This window comes from Ailuropoda melanoleuca, chromosome 3 (assembly GCF_002007445.2).
Source record: "Ailuropoda melanoleuca isolate Jingjing chromosome 3, ASM200744v2, whole genome shotgun sequence".
Taxonomy (NCBI): Eukaryota; Metazoa; Chordata; class Mammalia; order Carnivora; family Ursidae; genus Ailuropoda; species Ailuropoda melanoleuca.
The window spans coordinates 118,594,160-118,606,039 of NC_048220.1; the positions used below are offsets into that span (position 1 = coordinate 118,594,160).

The 11,880-nt window shown below is 43.1% G+C and overlaps 1 pseudogene; it reads left to right on the plus strand.

Moving 5' to 3' along the window:
• The first annotated feature begins 8,945 nt into the window (after positions 1–8,945).
• Positions 8,946–11,880, plus strand: LOC100473067 (annotated as a pseudogene).

Below are 11,880 nucleotides of genomic sequence, written 5' to 3' on the forward strand. Positions count from 1 at the left end.
CACCCCACCTTTTCCCTCAGAAGAAATTCCAAATTCCTGGTGTGGCATTAGGACTTTATCGCATTTGACAAAAATAAAAATTTAAGACTTTAAGTTAGTTTAAGCGAAAAAAGAATTTATTACTAGCCTTCAGTACTAAGAAGTCCAACTATAGAGCTCCTTGCACATGGCTAGTCCCAGAGCCTGGATATCTTCAGGGCTTTGTCTAGGTCAGTTTGGCTCTTCTTTTCATATTTATTCTCTGTGTCTGCAGATAGTTTGCTCCATACCTCCTGGGAGAATACAGGCAGTGTCAAATTACTTTATCTTGTTCACTTTAGCCCAGAGATATAGTCAACAAGTCTTAAGAAGGGTTCTGATTGAGGGCACCTGGGTGGCTCAGTCGTTGAGAGTCTGCCTTCATCTCAGGGCGTGATCCCAGCGTTCTGGGATCGAACCCCACATCAGGCTCCTCCGCTATGAGCCTGCTTCTTCCNTAAGGGTTCTGATTGAGGGCACCTGGGTGGCTCAGTCGTTGAGAGTCTGCCTTCAGCTCAGGGCGTGATCCCAGCGTTCTGGGATCGAACCCCACATCAGGCTCCTCCGCTATGAGCCTGCTTCTTCCTCTCCCACTCCCCCAGCTTGTGTTCCCTCTCTCACTGGCTGTCTCTCTCTCTGTCAAATAAATAAATAAAATCTTAAAAAAAAAAAAAAGCTCTGATTAACTCAGCTTCAGTCATGGACTCAGTCTTGGGGTATGGTAGTATAGGGTCATCACCCACACCATATAGAACTGGAAAGAAGTGCTTTCCTAAAGGATTGAATGCTAGACACACAGCATTTCACATCAGTCCATTATTATCTGTCCCCCTACCTTGCTTACCACTCACTTCCTTGTACAACAATGAAAATCATAAACCCATAGATCCAAGAAACAATGAACCCAGAGCAGGACAGATAAAAAGTCACACCAAAGCACATCATAATCAAATTCTCAGCAAATAAAAAGAAGGGAACTTAGCCTGATAGAAGACATTTATGAAAAATGTACAGCTAAAATCACATCTAATGGTAGAAGACTAAACACTTTCTCCCTAAAGTTGGGAACAAAATACAGGTATTTCATTGTGTTGGAGGTTCTGCTCATTGTGATTTGGCAAACAAAAGGAATTTAAGACATATACATTAGAAAAGCAGAAGTAAATGTGAGCTTATCCATGGACAATTACCTATGCAGAAAATCCTATAGAATATACAGAAAATAGTAGCACTACTAAGTAGGAAAAATTGCTAGAACCAATAAGTTAGTTTAGCAAGATCACAGGATGCAAGGTCAACCTACAAAACCAATTGCATCTCTATATATTAGCAACAATAAAAAATGTTAAAATACTTCAAAAAACAGTATTTTAGAAACAATAAAATAAGAGGGGCACCTGGCTAGCTCAGTCGAAAGACCGTGCGATTCTTGATCTCAGGGTCATGAGTCCCACATTGGGTGAGCGATTACTAAAAAAATAAGAAACACTTTAAAGAAAAAAGTTAAAATTTATCAAAACTTAGGCACATACTTACAGATTGTTCATGACACCATTTGTAGCCAAGATATGAACATAAAAATGCAGTATTAAATCATAACTGCATAAAATTAACTGCAGTACATACTATACTACTGTAATAATTTAGTATATCTCCTGTCTCTATTGCACTCAAATGTTGCAAGTATCTGCTTAAAATGCCAAGTGATGTTAATCATCATGTAAGCAATTGTCTCTCCAGTAAATTGCATAATGCAGTAGAGAGCTCTCATGGTTCTTGTGCATTTTTCATCGTATTTAATGCTGCCCTGTAAACCTTGAATCACGCCAGGGGACCAATACAAAGCCACTAATGATACTGAAAGAATGCTCAAGAAGCAAATTCATATTACAAGAAAAAGTTGGAATTGCTTGGTATGTATCATAGCATGAGGTCTGCAACTATGGTTACCCACCATTTCAAGATAAATTAATCCAGTGTAAGAACCATCGTAAAAAAAAAAACAAAACAAAAAAACAAAAACGTCATGAAGTGGACACTGCAGCTACACCATCGGGCACGAAAACCTTGCACTTTTTTTTTTTTTAAAGATTTTATTTATTCGACAGAGATAGAGACAGCCAGCGAGAGAGGGAACACAAGCNCGGACACTGCAGCTACACCATCGGGCACGAAAACCTTGCACTTTTTTTTTTTTTTTAAAGATTTTATTTATTCGACAGAGATAGAGACAGCCAGCGAGAGAGGGAACACAAGCAGGGGGAGTGGGAGAGGAAGAAGCAGGCTCATAGCCGAGGAGCCTGATGTGGGGCTCGATCCCATAACGCCGGGATCACGCCCTGAGCCGAAGGCAGACGCTTAACTACGCTGTGCCACCCAGGCGCCCCAAACCTTGCACTTTTCGCAAAATACATTTTTATCTTGTATTGAAGATGAAAAAATTTTTTTTAAGATTTTATTTATTTGACAGCGAGAAAGGGAGCACAGGCAGGGGGAGTGGGAGAGGGAAAAGCAGGCTTCCCACTGAGCAGGGAGCCCGATGTGGGATTCAATCCCAGTACCCCAGGATCACGACCTGCGCTGAAGGCAGACACTTAACGACTGAGCCACCCAGGCGCCCAAAGATGTAGCGTTTATGTGCATGCAGGATTGCTGTAAGAAAGGCACACCTAGGGGTGCCTGGGTGGCTCAGTCAGACATCTGCCTTCAGCTCTGGTTGTAATCTCGGGATCCTGGGATGAAGCCCTACACCGGGCTCCCCGCTCAGGGGAGAGTCTGCCTCTCCCTCTCCCTCCGCCCCTCCCCCGACTTGTGCACTTGCTCACTCTCGCAAATGAATGAAAATCTTAAAAAAAAAAAAAAAAAAGGCGTACCTGTAGACTCATATGATTCAAGAAAAAGTGAAGTCATTACATGACAATTTAGAGCAAAAGGAAGACAAAGAGTTTAAAGCTGGAGAATTTAATGCCAGCAAAAGTGGTTTGATATTTTAGGAAGTGGTTTGGCTTTAAAAATGTCAAGATAAGGGCGCCTGGTTGGCTTGATTGGAAGAGTATGAGGCTCTTGATCTTGGGGTCATGAGTTCAAGCCCCACGTTGGGTGTACAGATTGCTAAAATAAAAATAAAACTTAAAAAAAGATAAGCAGCTTCTGCCAACCAAGAGGCAGCTGAAAAGTTCCCAGATGCCATTAAAATCATTGAGGAGAAAGAGTATCTGCCTAAACAGGCATTTAACGCAGACAAAAGTTCTTTATTCTTGAAAAAAATGCCACAAAGGACATTTATTAGTAAGGAAGAGCAGAGAGCACCAGGATTAAAATAGGAAAGGATGGGGGTGCCTGGGTAGCGCAGTTGTTAAGCGTCTGCCTTCGGCTCAGAGCGTGATCCCGAGGCTCGGAGCGTGATCCCGGCGTTCTAGGATCGAGTCCCACATTGGGCTCCTCTCCTGGGAGCCTGCTTCTTCCTCTCCCACTCACCTGCTTGTTCCCTCTCTCGCTGGCTGTCTCTCTGTCACATAAATAAATAAAATCTTAAAAAAAAAAAAGATAAGAAAGGATAGGCTAAATTCACTGTTTTGTGCAGATGCAATCAGGTTTACGATCAAGACTGCCCTTATCTATTAAATTGCTAATCCCCGATCCTGGAAAGGAAGAGATAAACACAGCTGCCAGTTTATTGTACAACAAGAAAGTCTGGATAACAAGAACCCTGTTTCTGGATTGGTTCCATGGATGCTTTGTCCCTGATGTCAGGAAGTACTTTGCTAGTAAGGGGCTGCTTTCTAAAAAAGTTCTTTGGAGGGGCCCCTGCGTGGCTCAGATGGTTATGTGTCTGCCTTCAGCTCAGACGATCTCAGGATCCTGGGATCGGGCCCCACGTCGGTCACCACGTCGGGCTTCCGGCTCAGTGGGGAGTCTGCTTCTCCCTGAATGTTATTGCTGTTATACAAAAAGCATTGAAAGCCATCAAGCTTGAAACAATAAATTCCTGCTGGAGAAAACTGTCCAGATGTTGTGCCTGACTTCACAGGATTTAAGACAAAATCAAGAAAATACGAGAGAGATTGGATATGGCAAAAAAGGTGGGGGGGGTAAAAGGTTTCAAGACATGGATCCATGAGAAATTCAAGAGTTAGTAGATATCACACCAAAGGAATTAACAGAAAACACCTTGACAGAGATTATTGCTTCCAAACAAACGGCAGATGACAAAGACGAATAGAAGAAGCAGTGCCAGAAGACAAACTGACAGATAATCAGGCAGAAAGGTTCTGGTGATTCAGGACTGCTTTTGACTTCCTTTAGGACGTGGACCCTTCAATGATATGGGCACTAAAATATCTGAAACTAGAGCAAATCGTGGAAGAAGAATTGGAGCCACATGGAAACATTTTTAGAACAAGGAAAAAGCAAAAAGGACAGAAATTATGATGTATTTCCATAAAGTTACCCTAAGTGTGCCTGCCTCTCCTGCCTCCCCTTCACCTCTTCCACCTCTTTGCACCTCCGTGCAAGACTGGCCCCTCCTCTCCCTCCTCCTCAGCCTACTCAACTCAACACAAAGACAATGAGGGTGAAGACGTTTATGATGATCCACTTCCACTTGGCGAATAGCATATAATCCTCATGCCGTACAGTTAGTAAACTCGCCTGTTGTGTGTGTCTTCACGTGGAAATCTAATAACCATACAGTAAGAACTATGTTAAATGTTTTGTGTCATCACCTAAATATTCACCGTGTGGAATATCGTGTACAAGATGTGTATGGAAATGGATAGTCTTTCCTTACATAGGCATTAGGTGAGCGATATTTAATATAAAATTAATAATGCATTAATTTTCTTACTGTTTTACAACTTTACTTTCAAAGAATTACATTACCATACAGTATGCCTCTCTCTCTCATAATTGGAGAAACTGTGTATCTGCCAATCATAAAAAAGAAAACAGCTCAATAATTTGGCTAAGGTATTCCTAAATGATTTTATAGTGACAGACCAACTCTTCTGAATTATTTTTGGACTCAGATAATGTTATCTGTGTTTTTCAATACAATCGTATGGGACAGGTAATCGCTCATGATCCTGCATGTCCACGCCCTTGCAGGTCATGTCAAGAATGCATAGCCCTTTTTTTTAAATAATAATATTTTTTATTATATTATGTTAGTCACCATATAGTACATCCCTGGCTTCCGATGTAAAGCTCGATGCTCCATTAGTTGCGTATAACACCCAGTGCACCATGCAATACGTGCCCCCCTTACTACCCATCACCAGCCTATCCCATCCCCCCACCTCCCTCCCCTCTGAAGCCCTCAGTTTGTTTCTCAGAGTCCATAGTCTCTCATGCTTCATTCCCCCTTCTGATTACTCCCCCTTTCTTTATCCCTTTCTTCTACCGATCTTCCTAGTTCTTATGTTCCATAGATGAGAGAAACCATATGATAATTGTCTTTCTCTGCTTGACTTATTTCACTTAGCATTATCTCCTCCAGTGCCGTCCATGTTGCAGCAAATGTTGAGAAATCGTTCTTTTTGATAGCTGAGTAATATTCCATTGTATATATGGACCACATCTAGACCTGACTGCTCATTACCCAGGGCCATTTCTGAAGGTTGTGTTGCTGAGATAACAAGTTGGCCTACTTGCCACTCACTGTGAACGTGGGAAATCTCCCAGCTCAACATTCCTCTCCTGTAACAACCCACTTCATCCTAGCCACCTATATTGCCTGTGGGAATTGGGAGGTATGGGGAACCTTGTGGGCATTGTACTGACACTCCGTTTACTGCTTTTGCCTTGAGAAATAGTGTCTAACCAGGGGTCTCATGGTTTTTGCCAGTCTTCATGAAATAGGAACAGAAGAGTTTGTTAGCTTGTACACAGAGTGAAATCCCAAACTCTTCAAAGACCCTGACAAATAAGAATTTCTGACCACCAAGAATGTTGGCGATGAGGCGTTTCTTTTTCTTTTTCTTTTTCTTTTTTTTTAAGATGTATCTATTTTAGAGACAGCATGCTCACATGCACGTTGGGGGCGGGGAGCAGAGGTAGAGAGAGAATCCTCCAACAGACTCCCCACTGAGCCCGAGCCCGACACAGGGATCAATCCTAGCACCCTGATCATGACCTGAGCCAAAATCAAGAGGGATGCCACCCACTGAGCCACCCAGGCGCCCCTGTGATGAGGCATTTCTTATGTGTTCTTACTAATGACTCGGGAATTTTCTGCCAATGTGCTGACAGCCACTCTGCAAGTTTTGAAGCACAGGGACAGGCAACTACCACCACCTGGGTGACAGCTGTTATAAAATTCATCCCAGGTTAAGATGATAAAACGGAAAGTGCATCTTAGAACGGATGAAATATGGTACTTGGTGTAATAGATATTTTTTATTTATGATCTGTTCTTTAGCATCCTGATAGCAACCTGACTTGGGGTATCTAATCACTAGGGTACTTGGTATAATGAATTTTTAAATCTATCCATTTTCTCTTCCACTTTCCTAACAGGAACCCAATTTTATTAAACTACCTTCCCTTCCCCAATATAGACCAGAGTAGGTCCTCACAGGTAAAAGCCGATCTGGATAACTCACCCACCCTCACAGTCAGTGTTTGCGTACCATGAAATCTGAAACACATTATATTCAGGGCATGTGAATCAACTTAGGTTAATGAGATAATGAGGGGAGGTGGACTTCCTTCTGATAAATCTATCAAAAGAGATTCCCACTCAGGGGCACCTGGGTGGCTCAGCTGTTAAGTACCTGTCTTCGGCTCGGGTCATGATCCCAGGGTCCTGGGATCGAGCCCCACATCGGGCTCCCTTCTAGGCGGGAGGTCTGCTTCTCCATCTCACACTCCCCTTGCTTATGTTCCCTCTCTCACTGTCTGTGTCAAATAAATAAATAAAATCTTAAAAAAAAAAAAAAGGAGAGAGATTCCCACTCAGGATGACTACGTCAGTGGTATGCTGAAGCTGCTGATACTGGTTATGGAGAGCTGTTTACATTTTCAGGAAATTCATGAGCCAGTTGATGTCAGGATTTAACTGCAAATCAGTGATGGTGGAAAAATCCATACAGAAATTGCCAAATGCTATAAATCATGGCTTCTCCCCAACCCTGTATAGCAGGTTGTTAAATATTTACCAACATACCACTGCCTTAAGTCCTACGTGGCCCAGTTAGTTAGCTGAGGTAGGGCAATGGGGGAGGACAGGCTTCTGTACTACTCATCTGGCTGCTAAGATCCCGTTCTCAAGGGGTCTGCTACGTCAGCACCCACAGGATGCCTTGTACTTACAATCTGCATCAAGAAGCTCACTTTACACTTCCTGAATGAGTCCTACATTTATTCCATGTGATGGAAGTTGAGCCTGAACCTGGGAACCTGGAGATTTTAAGAAGACTGTGCTTTGGAGCAGCAGCCTTCCACTCCGGCCACAATAAGGGCAGCTTCGCATTTTGGCCACATTTTTGCATTAGCTGATAACCTTTCAGGGATATGAGAAGCCTCATCAGAACGTCTGAGAAAATGATACTTTTCATCCTCAGATTAATCGAATAGTTTGTCCTCTTAGTCCCCTTAAAAATGAATAAAGAAAGGAAAAAAAAAACCCCAAACCTGAACTCATGATTTTTCTCCACTTTGTTATCAAAATCCTACATCCATTAAAGGTGAATCTGTTTGGGCTCTGATAGATCTCTTTTTTGTTTTAGTCAAGCAGAATTTTATTTTTGTTTAAATGGTAGCTTTCAGAGGCACCTGGGTGGCTCAGTTGGTTAAGCATCTACCTTTGGCTCAAGTCATGATCCCAGGGTCCTGGGATTGAGCCCCACATTGGGCTCCTGGCTCTGTGGGGAGCCTGCTTCTCCCTCTCCCTCTACACCCACCCCCTTCGTGTGCACACGTGTGCGTGCCCTCTCTCTTTCAAATAAATATTTTTAAAAAACTAAATAAAGAGTAGCTTTCAAAAAAATAAATGATAGCTTTCAATATGTATTTATTTTATTTTTATTTATTTATTTATTTAGGTAATCTCTGCACCCAATGTGGGGCTCAAACTCATCGCTCTAAGATCAAGAGTCACATGCTCTACCGACTGAGCCAGCCAGGCACCCCAATATATGATTTTTTAAAAACTGATTTTGAGGCACCTGGGTGGCTCAAATCAGTTGAGCGTCCAATTCTTGATTTCAACTCAGGTCGTGATCTCAGGGTTGTGAGCTTAGGCCCTGTGTCAGACTCTGTGCTAGGTGTGAAGCCTGCTTGGGGTTCTCTCTCTACCTCTCCCTCTGCATGCCCCCCCAAACAAAACAAAACAACCCTGATTTTAATTGAAATAACATACAGAATAGCACCCAAATCATAGGATAAGTTTTCTCAAAGTGAATACACTTGTTTACTGCTGAGTCAAGATGTACAGCCTTACCTAAAAGCATGTATATTCTTTCCGATGTCCTGTCTTGATAGCCAAGGAATTGGGGCCGGTCTTACTTTTTGACCTACTTTTTTCCCCTCTACATGGGTTGTCTTTTTCCTTTTGATAGCCTTTCTGAAAGTAGAAATAACAACTCCAGTTTCTCTTTAAACAAGAGGAGAATTTAGGACTTGGAACTAAAAGGGTGCACGTTCCAACAGTACCGTTACACTCATCTAAAGATCAAGAATGAACAGCAGCTTGGTAAACTGTCAAAGCATCCCCGCACAGTCCATCTGTCAGGTTACACAGCTGTTGTGGGTCCCTTTCTGAAGTAGAGCCTCAGAAGTGAAATCAGATGAGTCCCTGTGACTGAGATGACATATGGGTCCAAAATGCTTGCCACGAGAATTAGTCTCCTGCCTCTGACAACCCTGGCAACTCTAATAGATTGCATAATTCAGCTTTGTAGTTTCTGTTGAACTGGAAGACAGTCAAAATGGCTTCTGGATTCTTATTCATCGTCTGCCCAAGTACGTGATAAATTGACCCTCAAAATGACAAGCAATGGGAAGCATACTTAACATATAAAACGGCTGCATTTCGGGTGACAGGGAAAAGCCATGAGTAGCTATTGCAGCTACAATCTTGTAACTCACCTTGTCACAGTGATTAGTCTATAAATGACACTTAACTAAAGCCTAAACCAATCAATGCTTGCTTATTTATTTATTTATTTATTTTAGGACAAGTGATTGACTCAAAGTGGGTATGTGGCTTAAATTGTTCCAATCAGAGTGAAGCACAGGTTGGGGAAATAGATCTTGTATTTCAGGATGGCGTGGTGTGACAGTGCAGGACCTGAGACATCTGTAGCCTTTTGCTACCATAGCAGAAGTGATACTTTTAAATAATATTTTGGGAAGTAATTTCATGTTCTTTAAAATTTGTTGCCTTACATATTATACAGTCAGGGTTCTGAGAAAGAAGCACTAGAAAATGTGTGTGTTTGTGGTGTGTATTTTTGCAGGAATTTGACATTATGCAATCAAGGGAGCTGTAAGTCTCTGTAAGGTTATTTCTTTGCATCAGATGTTGGAGCTCGAAGTTCATAGAGCAGTCAGGCAGCAAGGGAGGATGGCTGCAAAGGAGAAGAGGGCAAGGACAGGTTGGACCCTACAAGCATGAACTGGAGCTCATGAAGATGGCCGAAACCCATGTCAGTTCTTGTTGCTTCTGACCTTGGTGGTATTGGTGTCCTGCAGAAGCTGAGACCTTCATGGAGCTAAATACTTACACCTGGCCCAGGAGTTGGAGACTTTGAAAGAGGATCCAAGGGAAGTTAGAGCAGCTGCAAAGCCAGCAGATAAGTGACCACATATGTGAGCTACAAGTCAGCTGCTTCACTTCTGCTTTCGAAATCTCCCATAAGAATCGTCCTTATGGTCTACTTTAGCTAGAAACGTACCAGGAGGGGATTCAGCCTAGCCAAGCTGACACAGTACAAAGCTATCATTACTACCCATTCATTGAATCAGTGACATTCACTTCTTTATATAGAAGATAGATACTGGGGTGCCTGGATGGCTCAGTCGGTTAAGCGTTTACCTTCTGCTCAAGTCATGATTCCAGGGTCCTGGGATGGAGCCAGCGTTGGGCTTTCTTCTCAGCTAGGAGCCTGCTTCTCCTTCTCCCTCTGCTTGCTGCTCCCTCTGCTTGTGCTCTTTCTCTCTCTGTCAAATAAATAAATAAAATCTTGAAAAAAAGAAGATAGATACCACCTAGCTTTTTCACAACAGGTTTGTCACACAAAACACAGGTGTGAAAACCACTGCTAAACCTAAGCCAAAATAGGAAAGGAAAAGACTCATATCAACCTCGTCGTCATTGGACACATAGATTCGGGCATGTCTACCACTACTGTTTATTTGATCTACAAATGTGGTGGGATCAACAAAAGAACTATCGAAAAATTTGAGGAGGCTGCTGAGATGGGAAAGGGCTCCTTCATGTATTCCTAGGTCTTGGATAAACTGAAAGCTGAACGTGAACGTGGTATCACCATCGATATCTCCCTGTGGAAATTCGAGACAAGCAAGTATTATGTGACCATCATTGATGCCCCAGGACACAGAGACTTTATAAAAACACGATTCCAGTCACATCTCAGGCTGACTGTGCTGTCCTGATTGTGGCTGCTGATGCTGATGCATTTGGAGCAGGTGTCTCCAAGAATGGGCAGTCCCATGAGCATGCCCTTCTGGCTTACACACTGTGTGTAAAACAACTAAAACAGCCAATTGTTGGTATGAACGAAAGGGTTTCCATTGAGCCAGAAGAGATATGAGAAAATCATTAAGGAAGTCAGCACCTACATTAAGAAAATTGGCTACAACCCTGACACAGTAGCATTTGTGCCAATTTCTGGTTGGAATGGAGACAACATGCTGGAGCCAAGTGCTAACTGCCTTGGTTCAAGAGATGGAAAGTCACCTGTAAAGATGGGAATGCCAGTGGAACCACGCTGCTTGAAGCTCTGGATTGCATCCTGTCACCAACTCATCCAACTGATAAGCCCTTGCGTCTCACTCTCCAGGATGTCTACAATATTGGTGGTATTGGTACTGTTTCTGTGGGCTGAGTGGAGACGTGTTCTTAAACCTGGCATGGTGGTCACCTTTGCTCCAGCCAATGTTACAACTGAAGTAAAGTCTGTTGAAATGCACCATGAAACTTTGAGTGAAGCTATTCCTGGGGACAGTGTGGGCTTCAGTGTCAAGAATGTATCTGTCGAAGATGTTCATCTTGGCAATGTGGCTGGTGACAACAAAAATGACCCACCAAGAGAAGCAGCTGACTTCATGGCTCAGGTGATTATCCTGAACCATCCAGGCCAGATCAGTGCTGGATATGCCCCTGTGCTGGATTGTCACACAGCTCACATCACTTGCAAGTTTGCTGAGCCGAAGGAGAAGACGGATTGTCGTTCTGGAAAAAAGCTAGAAGATGGTCCCATGTTCTTGAAATCTAGTGATGCTACCATTGTTGATATGGTTTCTGGCAAGCCTATGTGTGTTGAGAGCTTCTCTGACTATCCTCCTCTGGGTCATTTTGCTGTTCATAACATGAGACAGACAGTTGCTGTGGGTGTCATCGAAGCAGTGGACAAGAAGGCAGCTGGAGGGGCGCCTGGGTGGCACAGCAGTTGAGCGTCTGCCTTCGGCTCGGGGCATGATCCTGGCGTTCTGGGATCGAGCCCCACATCAGGCTCCTCCGCTATGAGCCTGCTTCTTCCTCTCCCACTCCCCCTGCTTGTGTTCCCTCTCTCGCTGGCTGTCTCTATCTCTGTCGAATAAATTAAAAAAAAAAAAAAGAAGGCAGCTGGAGCTGTCAAAGTCACCAAGTTTGCCCAGAGAGCTCAGAAGGCTAAATGA